Here is an 18,961-nt window from a genome sequence, read left to right on the forward strand (position 1 = left end):
CCATTCTGGCCAAGCTTTGCGTGATGAGAAATTGTATTGTATGCTTTTGTATGAGTATTAATTGATGAAGTTTTCAATATAAATATTTGTTGTGTAAAGTACCATGCAGCGCTAAGAAAAAATTAATAACAACATGACTCGACATTCATCTTGTGTAACACACGTACAGAGAAGACAAAACATTAGGATGATAGCAACAACAATAACATAAATAATTGGGGTTTGGGAAGGATAGAGTGTATGTAGACCTTACCATTACCTCATACCTCATGGAGGTAGAGATGTTGTTTCTGAAAGACCCTTTGAAATTCCAAAAGGGCACATCACTTTTTATTTTAGCCAAAAGGGCAAAATCGCTGCGTCAGCAGCGATTTTCCTCTGACAAAATGACAAAATCGCTGCCCTAGCAGCGATTTCGTCTAAAAAATTTTTTTTTTTTTTTTAATAAAAAATCGCTGCCACAGCAGCGATTTTGTAAAAAAAATATTATTTTTTATTAAAAATCGCTGCTGTGGCAGCGATTTTTAATAAAAAAAATAAAAAAAAATTTTAGACGAAATCGCTGCTAGGGCAGCGATTTTGTCATTTTGTCAGAGGAAAATCGCTGCTGACGCAGCGATTTTGCCCTTTTGGCTAAAATAAAAAGTGATGTGCCCTTTTGGAATTTTTGACCATTTTTTTTGCCCTTTAGGCTCCGGACTCCAATAATATAAATAATTGGGGTTTGGAAAGGATAGAGTGTATGTAGACCTTACCACTACCTCATACCTCATGGAGGTAGAGATGTTGTTTCTGAAAGACCCTTTGCTCAAATGAAGCAAATTGTGAACTACAAAGAAGAAGAAAACAATGCAGAAATCATAGCTATTATACAGTGCAAAGCCTACAAGAATGGAACAAGAGAAATAAAATAGTGTGATAATCGAAACATTGTGATCAACAGATGGTGATAGATACCCAAAGCAAGAATTATAATAACTTGGCTAGTACAACGACAAACACCAAAAATCCTAATCCCTCGAAGATCACGATAACAACTCCAAACCTACTAACATTATTTTACCCTAATACGCAACCTCTGCACCGTCCTATATCTAATATCATGTCTCTGGAGTTGCGTCGTGTCCTGTCTAATCACCTCTCTCGAATAATTTTTTTTCCTACCTCTACCTCTCATCGTAGCCGCTATATCGAGCCTCTCGCACCTTCTCACTAGGGTATCTGGATATCTCCTCTTCACATGCCCAAATTATCCTAGTCTTGCTTCCCTCATCTTCTCCACTACAGAGGCCACTCCCACCTTGTACATATATTTGCATTCCTAATCTTATCACTTCTAGTGTGCCCACATATCCATATCAACATCCTCATTATATTTCCACAACTTGCATCTTCCGCACATGGAAGTTTTTGACTGGCCAACACTCAGCCTCGTACAACAATATTATGGTCTAACCATTACTTTATAGAATTTACTTTTAAGTTTAGGTGGTACCTTCTTATCATACAAGTCTCCGGAGGCAAGCCTCCACTTCATCTACGCCACACAAAAATGTGAGTGACATCATTGACAATGTCCCTCTTCCTTATATTACCGATCCAAGATACTTGAATTTGGTCTAGGCTTTATAAATACCCCTCAATTCATAAATTTCATTCTATTTCATTTTTAGCAGACTATTTAAAGAGAAAACATCTTAAGTCTTCTCTCGAGCAACTAAGGTGGGTTCCTACTCCAATCTTTTGACTATAACATTGATTATATTGTAAACAAGAATCTGAAATATTCCTATTTTTGAAAACCTTCTTTGAAGTATGCCTAGTTTTCATAATTCAATTTGAAGTATGACTATTTATCCAATTAAGTATTCTTTTGAAGTGTGAAATTTTGGAGAAAACTTTCAATCTACCAAGGATTTTAACAAGACTTTATGTGAGTGAAAGTTATATTATGCACTACGTATATATATGTACATGATTTTCCTTACAAGTAGGATTATTTAAACTTGATTTTAAAGTGAAAATTTTGAGTATAATTTTGCTCTATGACCAAACAATTAGCATGAGACATGATTTAATACTTTAAACATAATTTGTAAACATGTGAAACGATGGATTCCTTTTTTTTTTTTAAAAGAATTAAAAAAATGGGGATAGAGAAAATGGGAAGGGGATTACAATATGGAGAATTAAACCCTCACCAACAAGATGGGAGTTCAAGCATCCAACCAACTAAGCTACTAAGATTTTCCTGTAAAATGATTGATATATATATACATCTATCTATGATATGTGGCTAATAATCCATCCCATTTGTGTTTGAATCTGTATAAGTAAATTGTGTTATTTTAGAGGATAAATAGTCATTATAGCTTCAAGTGAATCATTTTCGATCAATTGTATCAATTTAGATGACGATTGATTGTTGAGGTTGTGTAACACTTCGGAAATTTCTAAGGTAAGACTCGAATCATGTTGTAACACCTCATAACTCTACTCTCACAATTTGAATCGTTCATCGTAAGTATATGAACTTCTTGCTCATGTGTTTAAGGCCCTTTAATAAGTATATCAAGGGTATATATTGAAAGTTCTTTGTCTTCATCACTTTTTTTCTGTGATTATTTTCACTTTTTCAAATTTGTATCTTTTAGCATCCTATAAAAAATACTATAATTATATAATCTAGGTGGCAGTAACGAATTTGCAAATGAATTGTTCCATGAAAGTTGAAACTCATAAATGGTGGTGCAACAAAAGCATGTAAAAACAATGATTGTCTTACAATGAAATGTACTTGAGCTGATTATCATGGAAATCACCTCTATAATTTTTCATCGATTCATGATTTAAAAGTTTCCATTTATGCATAATTAACAAGCAAATCACGAGCTGAATTTGCCGCAAGTATGAATCACCTTGAGCGAATAATATATTAAAAGAATAAAAAATCGAAAGAAATTACTGGCATCTAAATTCTAAAACTGTTTAGAGGAAATTCGAGTTGGTTGGGATTGGAGAAGAAAATGATCTGCAATGTATACTTTATTGTATATTAACAATGTATATAAATGTATTTACATTTTTTATATATAATTATACAAGAGTACACTATCTATACATTATATATACATATCGATATACTCCCTCTGTTTCACAAAGAATGACCTGGTTTGACTTGGCATGGAGTTTAAGTAAATAAGGAAGACTTTTGAATCTTGTGGTCCTAAATTAAAGTTATGTCAAATGTACAAAATTGCCCTTAATCTTGTGGTCTTAAACATGCCACGTGGAAAGCAAAAAGTAAAATGTTACCAAAAAGGAAAGAGGTCATTCTTTTTTAAACTGACTAAAAAGGAAAGGAGGTCATTCTTTGTGAAACGGAGGGAGTATTACCTATATACATATATATGACAATTTTGTTGAAGATAATTTTTGTTGTTTGCTAATTTGGGCCTTTTTTTATGTAAATGGAAACTTGACTATCGTTTGGATTGGCTTATTGTTTTGGCTTATAAAACAAAAGTCATAAAGTTAGGATTTCTAACTTATGACATTTTGCTTATTTTTGCTATTTTGATTCAAAAACAAGTGCATAAAAGCACTTTTTAATAAGACTTCAAAAGTACTTAAAAACACATAAAAATAATATAATTCGAACACTAGTATGTAATAAAACCACTAGTATTATTCATATAGCACCATAGATCAGATAAAACACCAATACAAAGAAACATATATAATGAAAAAGCTAACATAAAAGCTCTACCAAAATAGTCATGCTAGAGCCTTAACATGTCTTGTTACATTGTCACACATACACAAACAACCAACAAAATCACATCAACTTCTTATTTATGTATATATATTATTTTTAGTCCTTAAGACTTTGATGTTCCTTGTGATTAATGGCAAGGAGAGTAGCAATAGCAAGCATAATTAGACCAATCATTATTGTGTCCCCCTTTGTATTTCTTACAAATTCCATGATATTTATGTCCAAACCAGTGCTTGCAGTGCTTGTTACATTTGAAAGTATATTGGCAAGGCCCATGCCACTTGTCACTTTTTTTTTCCACAATCATGGCCTTCTGCCATCTGCATTTCTGCATGAAAAAGGAAATTGGAAACCAAGAATATATAATTAAGGATCATGAATAGGTATTTGAATATCGCTACCACAAATATGATATTTTGCTATAAAACTATTAGATACGATACTGGATTCGTCATTAATTATTCATTTTTATGAGTGTTTCATTTGATCCCCCAATCTCCCAATATCAATATTTCGGCTGCTCAAGTCGTTACAGGTACAGAAATGGCTATAACAAAGCAGCTTATTCCTACGATGAATTTACTGGTTAAATTAGATGGCGAAGGCTTTTGTAACTTTAGACTCATAACACTATTTGACCAAACACATTGGCTCTACGTCCATCGAAAGTCAGTAAGTCGATAACCTTCGTGACCTTCAGCATTTGATGCTTTCTCGATAGCTTCAAAATCTGAATTCATCTACGTCTTCGAGACTAAGAAGCATGATTAAAAAGTTGTAGACTTACCAGTAGCAGCGACAAGGAGAAGACACAAGAGTAGGGAAATGAAGACTGTATTTTTTGCCATGTCTTGCTAGCTTACAATTTTTCTTTTGTATTAATTGTTTCTTGGTGAGGGAACTTAGACTAGAAATTATGATATTTATAGCATGGTGTAAGCTTAACATTGTCAACTAAATTCTTTTTTTTGACTAGTTCAAGAATATTACATCATTTTAATAAGTACACATGAACAAGTAAAAAGAATATTTCTAGGTTCAACCTTCAATTTGCTATTAAAAAATTATGGAATGGACAATGAGAATGTTGACTAGAAGCAAAACCCAATATTGAATATGGTGTATGGTGTATTATAGTAATGTTGTTATTAGTTATGCTAAAATTATTTCTTATACCATCAATGTTTAGTTTGATGTATTAAAAATAACATGCATTGTAAAATTTCTGAGAAAATATTGCTTACAAAAATACCTTTTACAAATATGGTGAAAAGGATATGAAAAAGGTTTTGATGAACAATTGTATCTTTATTATAACATCATGCATTGCTATTACTGCGTATTTTCATATATTAGTTATACATAATATAATAATAAATATAGTGTATAGCTAATACATAGGTAGAAAAAGTGTATCAAACAAGATATTAGTAATATGCAAAGCTAATGTATGCATTATTTTTTCCTACCGCACTACCAAACGACCCCTTACAGTGTGTATGGTATGGAGAAAAATCATTTCCAATTATCCCATGTTTGGTTGGTTAATATATATTGAAAAAGAATTTCTATAGAAAAAATAAATTTCATAAGTAACATTTCATGAAAAATATTTTCCTTCGTATCAAACACACCTAACATATTGACATTCAATAGAAATATCGTTCAAATTGACCTGATAATTATCTGAAAAAATATTTTATCTTGATACATGCTTAATTAAATTTACTTTTTTTCATAAATGATGTAATATTATACTTGAGGAAGATAGTATTATTTTCTACAATTTGTATTTTACTATTTTGGTTTTCTCATTTCAACTTGTACTTGGTGACCATATCAATTCTAAAACTAGAAGCAACTATTGTTGAGCTTGATTAATTCAAATCAACAATCATCAAGAATGGTTCTTAATTATATTATGTCTTTGTAGTACGTTTGTTCCAAATCATTTTAGGTAATTAAGCTTCTAATGTGAACAACTAAATAATTAGGATTTAGTCACATAAATTGTCATTGCAAAAAATATTTACATACTATAACATATTAATGTAGGTTTATCATTATCACGCAACTATATAATCAATAACACTTATTGTTTTAGCATAAATAGACACACTTACAACCTTATCCATCAGTAATGTCATCTCAGATTTCACTACAGACGCACGAAGAAAATTTCATCTGCTATGAAATTAAATATAAAATTCAAAAAGTGATTAGCTTTTTCAAGGATTCATCTTTTGTGTTCGAGTGGTCAGCAATCACAATAATTAATAAATTTGGCATCATGAACTTGTCCAAATCATGAACATATCCATAGGTTAAAGGTTCATGTATGTTTTTGTTACCAAAAAGTTGTCACTATACTATTTTAGAACATTCTTCTTCTTATTATCCTCCTCTTCATTCCTAGCTTAGCGATGTTGTTCTTGTTCTTGTTCTTCTTCTTCTTCTTCTCCTCATCCTCCCCTTTTTTCTTTTTTCTCTTCTTCATGTTCCTCTTCTTCGTCTTCGTCTTCGTCTTCGTCTTCGTCTTCTTCTTCGTCTTCGTCCTCTTCATTTTCCTCCTCTTCCTCTTATTCCTCTTCTTTCTCTTCTTCTTCTTCTTCCTCTTCCTCGTCGTCCTCCTCCTCCTCCTCCTTTTCCTCGTCTTCCTCCTCCTCTTCTTATTCCTTCTCTTACTCCTCTTCTTCTTCCTCTTCCTCTTCCTCTTTCTCTTCCTCCCTCTTCCTCTTCTAGTTTCTCCTCCTTTTCGTCTTCATCCTCTTCTTCTTTCTTTTTTGGGTTTTTTTGGTTCATGCAATTTGTAAATTGAATTGATCAAGAATTTGTTGAGATATAAATGACCATCTCTCAGAATATGAGGAGTTAGGTGATTCATGTCTTACCAAATAGAAAAGTTATTACATCAATAGGTTGTCTAATTCTAATGAACGTAGGAAACCTAACTCCTATTCCAAATTAATAACTATATAGGTTAACGTAATCCTTATAAAGCTATGAAACATAAATCCTATTCTAAAATAATTAAAAAAGCTACCAAAATATAACTAACTAATAAATAAATCTACTTTAAAATATAATTAAATAATTAATTGATTGACTTACCCGCATCCACAACATTACTCCCCTCACATTGAAAGAGCTTGTCCTTAAGCTCAAATTTCAGGGCAATCATCCAGAAAATCTCGAATAGTATCAGCTTAATTATCCATTCCAGCCCTTGCTTGAAGTTGACATTGATAAATTTCAACTCTACTTGTTTACCGGAGCATGACTAATTCACCCCTCAAGTTGCTACTTTCAGGAGGTCCAAATCGTTGAAATTATTCTCAACTCATTGAGCCCTTTGCCTGTTTAAGTTGATAATACCATAATGGTGCTTCTCCGAACATGTGAAATCATGTCACTCCAAATTTTTTTGCTTCGGTTGTATGTTGATTTTCACAAACTTGTTCACAATGATGTGCCCAAATTATTGGGTTGTTGGTGTTAGGGTTTTTTCTTGATTTTTTTACTTATTTGAGTTTTGTTTTTCTTTTGAAGGAAAATCAAAGTATTACCATAAATGTTTTAACTTTTCCTGAAAGTAAAGTATAATTTTCTTGCATATTCCTTCCTTGGAGGAAAACTATGGAACTCTCTAAATTGAAGGCCTTTATTCTCATATCAACAACACAATAGAATTCACAATGTAGTAGTTTAAGAGTTTTGTTTATGGGGAGATTTTCTCCCAACATGTTTATGTTTATTCATATTAGTTTTATCATATGTATGTTATTTGACAAAACTATATTAATAATATGTTTTTAGTATATTTATATTTGTCATCTGTTTTATCGCATCTATGATTTGCAACGGTAAGCTTCTGCATGATGTCTTAATTACTTTTGAACCCAACACTTGGTGCCGTTATAAGTATCCATCTTTGCATACCTTGGTACTATTGAATGTGAATTACCACTTGTTGAATGATTTTCGTCGGCCAGTGGAATGTATTGCCTTTAGTAGCAGGAGTTGTTGATCTACTAGTAATTGTCTGGCGCTATTTGACTCAGGTTTGTGGGTTGCTTGTTTTTTAGATCCAATTTCCAATCTAGACAATTCATGTTTTCGGATTACTTGGACAATTCTTTCACTGAGCCATTGTTCCATTGCTATAATTTCAGAGTCCATTAGGATTTCTGTGATGGAACGTTCTTTTTGAAATGAAACTGATCTCCTCACCCTTTGTGTTAGGCTCTAATATCAAATTGTTACGGATTTTTAGGGAATGATCAATTCACATAGCGATAAATAAGTTCAGCTCGTTAAAGGGAGACTAAAACCTTAGAGTTCAAAGGTAGGGAGAACTCTCATCTCTTGCTTTTTGCTAAAATATGACTTAATTGATTTATTCCTCAAGAACCCCTTTAAATAGAAGTCTTATTACATCAAAAGGAAGTCTAATTATGATGAAAATAGGAAACCTAAATCTTATTCCAAACTAATAACTATATTTAGCCTAATCATTATAAAACTATGAAATATAAATCCTACTCTAGAATAATAAACAAAGCTACTAAAATATAATTAACTAAAAAATAAATCTACTTAAAAATATAACTATAGGTTAACCTAATCATTATTGTCTTGTAACCTATAACTGCATGACTTCGTGAAGTTTTTTAGGCAAATCCATCTGGGATATGTCATGATTTTTACTCTCTCAAACTAAGTGTTTTTCATAGTAAAATTTATCGTGTTTGACATTTGAAAAATTCGATTCTTAAATACATTAGGTAATCGTTAAAATAACATGTATCAACACAAAGAGGTGGTGAACTCATAAAAGGAATCTGTGGAGATAAAAAATTGATCAATTAGTAGAAGGCTTTATTACTCAAATGACTCTTTGATCAATTCAAGTTCTTTTCAATTAAAGAAATGTTAATTGTGTTGGACATTCTTTGTACTTGATGTACTGTCATTTTAATTAATTAATCAAACATCCAACGTAATCCTTGAACAAATCAAATGGAATTAAGTTGACAACTTGAGTTTTCAACATTATAAAAACCACCATTTCAATTGCTTGTTTTGTTAAAATCAACAGAAAATAAAAGCTATGGCAAAGTACACTACTTTTCTCGCCCTCCTCTTTTGCCTCTTTCTTGTTGTTGCAACTGGTGAGTCGACATGATTCTATAGCTATCAAATATAATGATTTGTTTAAGATTACCAGCTTTTAAAATATTTATTTTTTATTAAACTTTGTGACTAGTCAATCATGTCAAATAAAATGAAACGGAGGCATTGTTATTATTAGGAAATTATTAGAAATTTGCTATGTCAAGTACATACCATGAGTTTTTAATTTTCTTATTTTTGCAGAAATACAAATGGCAGAAGGCAAATACTGTTGGAAAAAAGTGACAAGTGGAATGGACCTTGCCAATACTCTTACAAATGTAGTCATCATTGCAAGTACTACTATGGAGCTAAATATGGTATTTGTAAGAAGTACAAACCATGGGGTCACAAATATTACTGGGCAAAATATGCTTGCTACTGCTACTCACCTTGTCACTACTAAGAATCGTTTAGGGTCTCATGGCTTGGTTTTGATTATGTAAAAAATAATTAAGAAGCTACCTATTTTATGTGTGTAACAATGTAATAAGGCTGATTTATGTGTGCAACTATTTTGGCCAAGCTTTGCGTGATGAGTTATTGTATTGTATGCCTTTCTATTAATATTAATTGATGTGAATTATGCTACTTTTTTATATAAATATTCATATATTGTGTCACATACCATGCATGGTTAAGATAAAATTAATAATAACATGACTCGACATACTTGTGTATTTATCATGCCCCAAGCCTAGACTCTATGCGAGATCGATACTCAATGCCATTGTTGGTCCGAGCATACCTACAATATAGCATTAGACATGACATACATCTAAACATGAGCGAAAACATAGATTAAAAGCATTTGAAGGGAAGTCTTTTAAAAGTAACACTTTTCATTAATGTAAATCATAGTATTGAAATCACTGATACAAATTTTTATTAATGAAAGGACACGAAGGTTAAACTGAAGCATAACTAACTGTCTACCTATGAAACCTCTAAATATAACTAAGTAATGAATTAATGAATATCATTGCCTCTTCATTGAACTCATCAATTTAAATAGATGTATGCCACCGTTGAATTCGATCTCGATACTCGATCCAAAATTCAACCTCTAATCCTAACTCAAGATCCGACCCCGACTCAATTTGGAACTTGGGAGTTTGGTCTCGTAGAGGTCGAGAGTTGGGTCTCAAATTGAGAATCAGGAGTTGGATCTAGGATTAGTATTGAGAATCGATATTTGAGGTTTAAGTTAGGATGAAAAGTTGAGGTGTGAGGTTCAAAATGATTTTGCCTTAGTGTCATGACCCGAGTCTACACCCTGGACGTGGCCGGCACTTAAGAACCATTGTTGGTCCCCAAGCGAACCCTCATCCTGGCTGACTACAAGCGGAAGACTAACTTAAGCATGCAAAAGCTTAAAACTGAATAAAATTCAATAAACTCAACTTTTCAAAACTTTAACTCAGATGAACAACTTAGAATAAAAATAATATATTCGACTCGCCATAAAAATAGGCACTTAAGTCTTTAAAAACACTTAATAAAATAAATGAATAATACAGACTTTTCAACTATATTGACTATCTATGAAGCCTCTAACTGATAAAGATGGAAGTCGGGACAAGACCTACGACATCCTGACTAAACTGAAAAGTAAATTAAATCCTCCGGAAATAAGGAGGCTCATCATAGCTAACTCGAACTTCTGAATGTATCAACGAAGCTTCTGTTGATGATCCTGAATACATGTGTCTGTATCATGAGAAGATGCGGGCCAAATGGCTCAATACGTGGAATGTACGAGCATGTAGGAGGAATTCTAAAGCATAAACATAAGCTTGAAACTTGATAAAAAGGAAACATACTTACCTCTTCTCAAACTTACTCAACTCAAGGAATACTCAAGGATACTCAAAACTACTCAAACTTACTCAACTCAGAAGTACTCAAGGATAAGATATTCAACTCAAAGATAAGATACTTAACTTAAAGATATGACATTCGACTCTAAGTACTCAACTAAATATAAAGCAACAATACACATGCAATATATGCAAAGCTTTATAAAACAGTAAAACAACTTAGTTCGTTAAAGAAAATGCAATAACAAACTCAACTTTACTCATATAATAAAGTAATATAGTTTATATGGGAGTTTCTCTAACCGACAACCACTACTATGAGCCTAAGTGGTGATACAACGTCTTGCCCACGCTGCCAGAACTGTCCTATACTTTGCCGTCATATAGAATGCTTAACTTAGTGGATTCATGCGGAATTATGAGCATGAACTACTCAACTCAAGGACTCAAAGATACTTTTCATCTCAAGATTGTTCTACTTGTAATGTTCATGCGGAATTATGGGCATGAACAACTCAACTCATAGACTTCATGGGTAATAGGTAATAGTCCCATGATTAGGATTATAATCTCAAATGGGTTAGAAACTCAATACTTAAGACTTAGGACATAGAGATATTACTCCTATCAAATATACTAAACTAATGGAGTTCATGCGGAATTTATGGGCATGAACGATTTGACTCGTAGATCTACATAACCTTTAGAACTCATGATACAACTCTTCTCATTCTCATACTTACTTCCTCAAAAGCTTATTTCAAATCAATAGTTGATCTCAAAGGATTCACAATTGAACTCAAAGACTTTCTTGAACTCTACTCTTAACTCCCTCTTGAATGTGAATTATGAATTCAAGAGTTATGGTTCATGATATGAAGGACCTCATGATGACAAGGTAGACTCATGAATACATTCTCCTCATCCGCATACTCACTTGCTCGAATCTTGAAACAAGTTACTAGAAGTTATAGAAGACTCCACAAAAGGACTCAAAGGGACTTTCTTAGAACGTTCGAAAGAATTCTCAAAACTTAACTCTTAACTCTACCTTGTGTTGTACCGTAATTTAACTATTTCTAGAAAAATCACTTTTGAAATGTTCTAAGTATAAAACAATTTGAGAAATACTTAGAAAGAGTCGCCACTTAATTTTTAAACAAATTAAGAAAACTTATAATTTTCTTCAAAGATTTTAAACAGAAAAAATCATTTGAAAATACCAAAGAGGGTTCGGGGTTCAATTTACACTTCGAGAAGGGTTTAAGCATTCGAAGTGCCCGCTAACATGCGGTTGACCTGCGACTTGACTAATATATATATTATATTTAACTAATCCTTTGGGAAAAATGATTTAACATAAAAATAATAATTTATGATATTTGATTAATTTTAAGAAAATATTTAAATAAATGACACGTTTTATTTCATTTTATTTTTTAGAGAAAGGGATCTAAAATGAAACAATTGACTCGAAATACAAGTGATTAGAAAATTAATAATACTAGGTTAATTAGAATTTATTTAATTCATTTTAAAATAACTTAAACCAATTTAATATATTAAAGCATGAAAATCATTTCGAATTAATTGTAGAATAAAAGTTTTAACTAACATTTTTTTTTGAGAAAATGACTAAGTAAGTATTTATAATAAAAATTTACATTATTAGATTAACTTTGAAAAAAGTAGTTAAACAAAGAGCAATTTTTATTTTTTATTTTTTAAGAAAATGAGACCTTAATTGAAATATTTGAATTAGAGACAAGTAATTATAATTTTAACGAAACTAAATTAGTTAAAATTTATTTAATTCATTTTCGAAATAATAATTTGAACCAAATTAATGAATTTAATCATGAGACTATTTTAAATCAATTGATAAATAAAAGCGTTGCCTAACTTTTGAGGAAAAACTACTAAATAAAAAAAAGAACATTTTTTTTTAGTTCATTTGAGAATAAACTTTAACTTAACCATTTTAAAGTAAATAAAATGATTAAATGAAGAGGCGTTAAAACATATTTTTTTTGTAAGGAAAAAAGATTTAATTTAATTGAAGTTATAAAATTTTGATCAATATTTAATAAATAAAATAAATGACCTCAACACAAAAAATAATAATTTTAAAGCACACCAACACAAAGAAATAACTCATCTTTTGGGGAATCTTAATTAAGTTAATTGAAAGTTAGAGTTAAATAATAAAAATAATAATCACACAATTGAATAAGTTAAGAGTAAAGGAGAAATGAATTTGGGCCTCCTTGGGCCTGCTGCAATTGTTTGGGCTTTGGCCCTACTTTGGCCCCTTGAAATTTTATATATACACCAAATGTATACAGCTGTATACAGGTCGTGTCATGGCCCATTTTCCTGTATATTGAACCGTATACCAATTGTATACGATTCATTTTGATGTCTCCAACCTGTATTTTCGTTTTTGGACATGTATATGGTATTTTAGTATGTATACAGCTGGTATACCAATGTATACATGCTGTACCTCAGCCTGCTTTCAGCTTTCCAGAACCTGTTAATCCAATTTCAGGCCCTATTTGATGCTTTCCACATGTACACCTACTCTCGATGGCCTGGCCAACTCGAATGACAAAGAAAAGAGCTTTTATGGCTCAACTCGGCAATGCAAAGAAGAGAAGTCCATCATGGACTCGGGAGGGGTTCATACAACAAGCGAAAAGAGACAACATTAGCATTCGAAATGGTGCAACAAGTACAAAAGAAATAACCAAACATATCAACACACAAAGAAAAAGAGAGCAAATGGGCAGAAAATATAGCTTGCGCGAGATAAAATTACTACACAAAAATCCAAGACAATCCAAATATACATCACCAAAGGTATGCTTGACAAGGATAACAATTCTATATATGTTAATGGGAATGCTTGAGTCGCATAAAAAAATGAATTAAGAATGGACATGCGATGACTCTAATCCATACTCGAAACAATAACTTCTAAAGCCAACATAATTACAGAGAAGAGGAGAGCAAACCAGTTACTTGACTATATGCTTCACCAAGAAAGAAACAACCTATAACATGCTCCTAAAATAAGACCCAACTCATCGATTTAGATAAGAATTAGCGAACTCAAACCTCGTTAAAGATCTAACTCAAATGACTACTTTCTAATCCAAAAAAGACTCATCTCGCACTTGTATTAAATCAGACCGTCAACTAGTTCACTAGCTTCACGGAATGGAGAGGCTTCACCTTCAAACCTTTCTATTAACTAGTTCAAATAAACATGCTACATCTAAACTTGAAAAGCGGATTAGCTTTCAAAAATAGGAATAATACACGAGAAGTATTTGAATGCATATTTTAATAACCTATATTGAGCAGGGGATATACAGGGAGAAAGAATTCCAAGTACTAGAGACCAAATGAGCATGAAGAGAACTCACACTAAGCAAATAAATTTTAAAAAAAAAGACAACGAGTAAGATTATCGAGCAATATACGAATCGATTTTAGATGAGTATAACGATTTACAGTCAAAGAATTATATACACCAAAACTTACAGCTTAAATTTAAGTCAACTAAAACAACGCTATAAGAATCTCAAATTAAGACATTAAGAACTCGAAGGACAGAAACATACTACGACGAATAACGCCAAGTCAAAATAGCAAAGGGCAAAAAGAGTATTGCAAAGGGAAGAGCTTTACCTCTTCCGGGGCAGCGAGACTAGGACAAACGAGTTGTGAGCAGCGACTCTTCTATCACGAAATCTCAATATGAACAGCAAGCCAAGAGAATCGGAACTTAGAATCAAAGGATTAAATGCGAAATTCTAAAGTGTAAAGTGCTTATTTTCTGAAAACTCCAACTTCTAAAAAAGGAACTCCCCCAAAGTGACTAAAATAGATGAATATATAGATGGAAATTAGGGGGAAATCGCGTGAAAAATTGAATTCCAAATTTGAATTCATTCTGCCCCTTTTCAAGACAACAGTAGAAAGCTTTGAAAAAATCCCTTAAAATGGGGGAAAGGGGACGTGAGGGTTTGACATTAGGGATGCCAGGGTATGGGTTTGGATGAGATTTTCAAGTTTGCAGCGCGATTTGCTCGTTGGATTTCGATCTTCACGTGAAGAAGAAGAGCAACAGGGGTTGGGTACTGTTTTGGAGTGGGTTGAGGCGGCTGGAAGAGGTTTTTGTTGTTTGGGAGTGTATTATTGTATTGTTGCATGTATGGATGGGCTGGGAATATCTTGGGTGGGCTGGATTTTGGGATTGGCTGAAGGGAATGGAAATAAGAATTGGACAAAATGAGATGGGCCGCCAGAATTTACAAATAGGGCCCAGGTCAATTCATCACAAATGGATTAGTGTGAAGTAAGGGGGGAGGTTAAATTTGAATTGACAATTTAACTCATTTGATTAAAATTATAGCCAATTGAATTTAATCGGTGAATTTGATTAAAATTTAAACAAGATGAGTTAATATAAATTAATTAATGAGCTTCTTAATCTCAACGAAATAATAATAAAAATAATAATAATGAATTTAATTATAAACTAATTAATTATAGTTGATCTCAAAGGATTCACAATTAAACTTAAAGACTTTCTTGAACTCTACTCTTAACTCTCTCTTGAATGTGAATTATGAATTCAAGAGTTATGGTTCATGATATGAACGATCTCGTGATGACAAAGTAGACTCATGAATACAGTCTCATCATTCTCATACTCACTTGCTCGAGTCTTGAAACAAGTTACTAGAAGTTGTAGAAGACTCCACAAAAGGACTCAAAGGGACTTTCTTAGAATGTTCGAAAGAATTCTCAAAACTTAACTCTTAACTCTACCTTGAATTTGAATTATGAATTCAAGGTTATGATCATGTTATGAATTATTTCTAGGTGTTTAGAAGGAGTTTAGAGTGTTTAGAATCGAAAGGGAGTGAAGGTGTACTTTAAACGAACTCAAATGGAGCAACCGAAGACAAACTGGATGGGGCAGGCGACCCTGGTGCTCTGAGTGGTGCGGGTCGCCTGCCCCTAAACTTCAGAGGAGGGTTTGGGGAGCCCTGGCTGGCGCATCGCGCTAGGCCCCAACCCAGAAAACTCGACGAAATTCTTTGCTCGTTTTCTCACCGTATTTCGCCTAGAATATAATGGTTTCTTCCCCAATCACTTAGAATCAATTACTTAACATAAGTACACTCTAGTATACTCAATGCAGCCCTTAAAACACTCACTTTGATCTCAAGAAATCATCAAAAACCCAACACAACAAGATTTAGAAAGAACTTTAAGAACACCTATCAAGAACTTAAATCCTTCAACTTTTTGAGAATGAAACTTCGCTGAAAATAATGTGTTTGGCGTGTGGGTGGACAAACCCAACACTATGGAAGCTTACATACCTCTTAGGGATCAAACCCATGGCGAAAATCCGCTACAACACGCAAGAATCTCGACGAACGCTTGATCCTCTCCTCTTTTCTACTCTTTTCTCTTCTTGAACTCTCAACTAAAACCCTAGGCTAATTTTAGGATTATAAAAACTGAACCTAATCAGATTATACCCCTAAATTATTACTAAAAATGAATTAAATCTGATTGGGTAAGGAAAAGACGAAAATACCCCTCTAAGATCCGGTTTTGACTTTCCTTATCTAGACAGCCCAACTTCGAATGAACATATCTCCCTCATAAGGTAACGAAACTGAGCAAACTCAGTGGCATTGGAAAGATAATTCAAATATATTTCCTAAGGTATCTAATAGAACACCTAAATCATCATGATATAGGAGTTCTGGTCATTTGAAGTCAACCCAAAACTCATACTTAGCTTAACTTGCAAAATTTCAGATTTTTGCTATTTCCAATTTAGTTCTTTTAGAACTCAAGGTGCTACATCTAGTGAACTTAACACTTAAGAAATTTTAATTCCTCGGTAAAATCCTACTCACAACGAAGGATGGTTCAAATCTTAGCTCAAAATTTTCTGGGGTGTTACACTTAGAGGTTGTGAGAGAAGAGAATGGGGATTAAGCCATGAAAACCTGATTGTTTTGGGTATTTTATTAGTCAAGAAATTAGTTTAGGGTTTTCTTAGGAATAAAAAGCTAAAAATGACCCTTTTTAGTATTTTTTTTCGTCGGCTAAATCATCACTGCATAATAAAATATAATGTTCATAACTATTTACTGTGAACTTAGATTGATGCAAAATTAGTGGTGTTGAAAAGAAGACTCAAATACCCTTAGTTTTATAGGTAATCTTCATATTCTAAGATATATGGTCGTTTCAAGTTGAAATAAGTAGAATCTGATATCAAAACTTAATTGGTAAAGAAGCTTTCAACTCAAATTTGTTTTAGGGGATTCTTGTGATCTTAATTAGGTGTAAAAACGTCAAGGTTTAAATTTTTTAAGGGTTGGAAAGACTAAAATAACCTCTCTTAAAAACTGGCAGAAGCCGTCTATGAAAGGTCATCTACGGTTTGTACAAAAGTATACGGGTCGTAGACCCTCTCGTTGGAACATGCTGAATTTTCTGAATTTCTGAAGTTAGGGATTAAGAACCCTTTATACAGGCCATAGAGACTTTGACAGACCATCCTGCTCTCTCGTAGTAAGCTTACTGGAGTGTGCTCTAAGACTTGGTTTCCACAGGGCCTTTACGAACCGTAGAAACTTCTACGACCCGTAGTCCAGTCCGTGAAACTTAGACCTGAGAACCAACTTTCAAGGGCATGATTCCATCAACCCATCTACAGTCCGTAGATACTTTTACAGGTCGAAGAAAAGTTTCTGTGGCACCAGACTGCAGAAATTTTCAAGGTCTAATTTTGGGTTTGAATTTCCGAGGTGTTACAATGATAGTGAACTAAGGTCATGTCTTTGGTCGAGTCAAGATATATGGGAAGTAGTGGTAAGTAGGTTACGATTCGCCTAAGTTGAGAGTAGGGTCTTGGAACATAGGATCACTAACGGGGAAGTCCATATATAGAGCTAGTGAAGATTCTCAAGAAGAGAAAGATAAATTTAGCTTGTGTCCAGGAGACCAGATGGGTAGGCACCGACACAGAATTAGGATGAGTTTAAGTTGTGGTATTTAGGAGGCTTGAGGGATATAAATGGAGTGGATATTTTAGTAGAGAGAGGCCTTATTTTAGGAGGATCAGTGATAGGATGATGACGATTAAGCTAGTCATAGGAGGGTTACTTTGAACATTATTAGTGCCTATGCGCCTTAAGTGAGCTTGGACAAGGAAGCCAAAACACTAATTTGGGAGGATTTCGATGAGGTGGTGAGAGGTATACCAAACATAAAGAAAATCATCATTGGTGGAGATTGGAATGGGTATATCAGGGCAACTTCTAGTGGTTTTTGTCACACCCCAAACTCGAGGGGCAAAACTGGCTCCTAATGCCAAAACTCAAGCCTGAGCCGACCCTGCTGAACCATTTGCTATTAGCGCATGGCAGCCACACGCAATCAAGGAAACAAACAAGTATATCTCGGCTTAAAACTAAGCCCTCGGCCGGCAAGGCCCCTGTCAACTGATCTATAAAAGAAACGTCTACTCCCAGGAGTTTATATAATAAATAGCCAACTGGCATAGAAATCCTGATTGGGCCGTCGAGGCCACCGTGATATCTATACCAAAACTGAAAACATGTATATATCAAGACAATACATCAAACAACTCACAAGCTTCAGTAAAGCAACAACCTAGGCCAGTATAGCTATAACGTAGCTATACACCCCACACACTAGTTTGCAAGCCTCTAAGAGTAGTAAAGATTGGCGGGACAGGGCCCCAACCTACCCATAAAGATATATACAACAAAAGGTAACAAACCTCCCAACTCTGGCAGCTCCGGAGAAATGGGGCTATCCAATCGGATAGAAGTCAATCCTGCTGCTGAGGAGGTCTACTGGGTCATCTGTCGGGACCTGCATGCATGAATGCAGCCCCCCAAGGCAATGGGACGTCAGTACAAAATAATGTACAGAGTATGAAAAGGCTATAGACTTAGTGAGCAAGTATCATAATATACCCCTATCGGTAGCCCCTTGTCTTTGTAAGAAGTCACATAGCGCTTTTTGGCAACGATATAGCCCCGTAGGCAGCACATAGCCCTCTTAGGCAATATCATAGCTCTAAGACAACTCATAGCCCTCTTAGGAAACAACATGGCCC

At 33.6% G+C, this 18,961-nt stretch overlaps 1 long non-coding RNA gene across 1 annotated transcript; it reads right to left on the reverse strand.

Annotated features, from left to right (window-relative positions):
• Nucleotides 1-4,075: 4,075 nt before the first annotated feature.
• LOC107063485 (uncharacterized) lies at nt 4,076-4,660 on the reverse strand. The gene is made up of 2 exons (XR_001475361.1): nt 4,566-4,660; nt 4,076-4,106 (listed from the first exon to the last, which is right to left on the reverse strand). It is a non-coding gene; the product is annotated as an uncharacterized lncRNA (long non-coding RNA).
• Nucleotides 4,661-18,961: the final 14,301 nt, after the last annotated feature.

The sequence above is a fragment of the Solanum tuberosum genome, unplaced genomic scaffold (genome assembly GCF_000226075.1).
Source record: "Solanum tuberosum cultivar DM 1-3 516 R44 unplaced genomic scaffold, SolTub_3.0 scf00358, whole genome shotgun sequence".
Classification (NCBI taxonomy): Eukaryota; Viridiplantae; Streptophyta; class Magnoliopsida; order Solanales; family Solanaceae; genus Solanum; species Solanum tuberosum.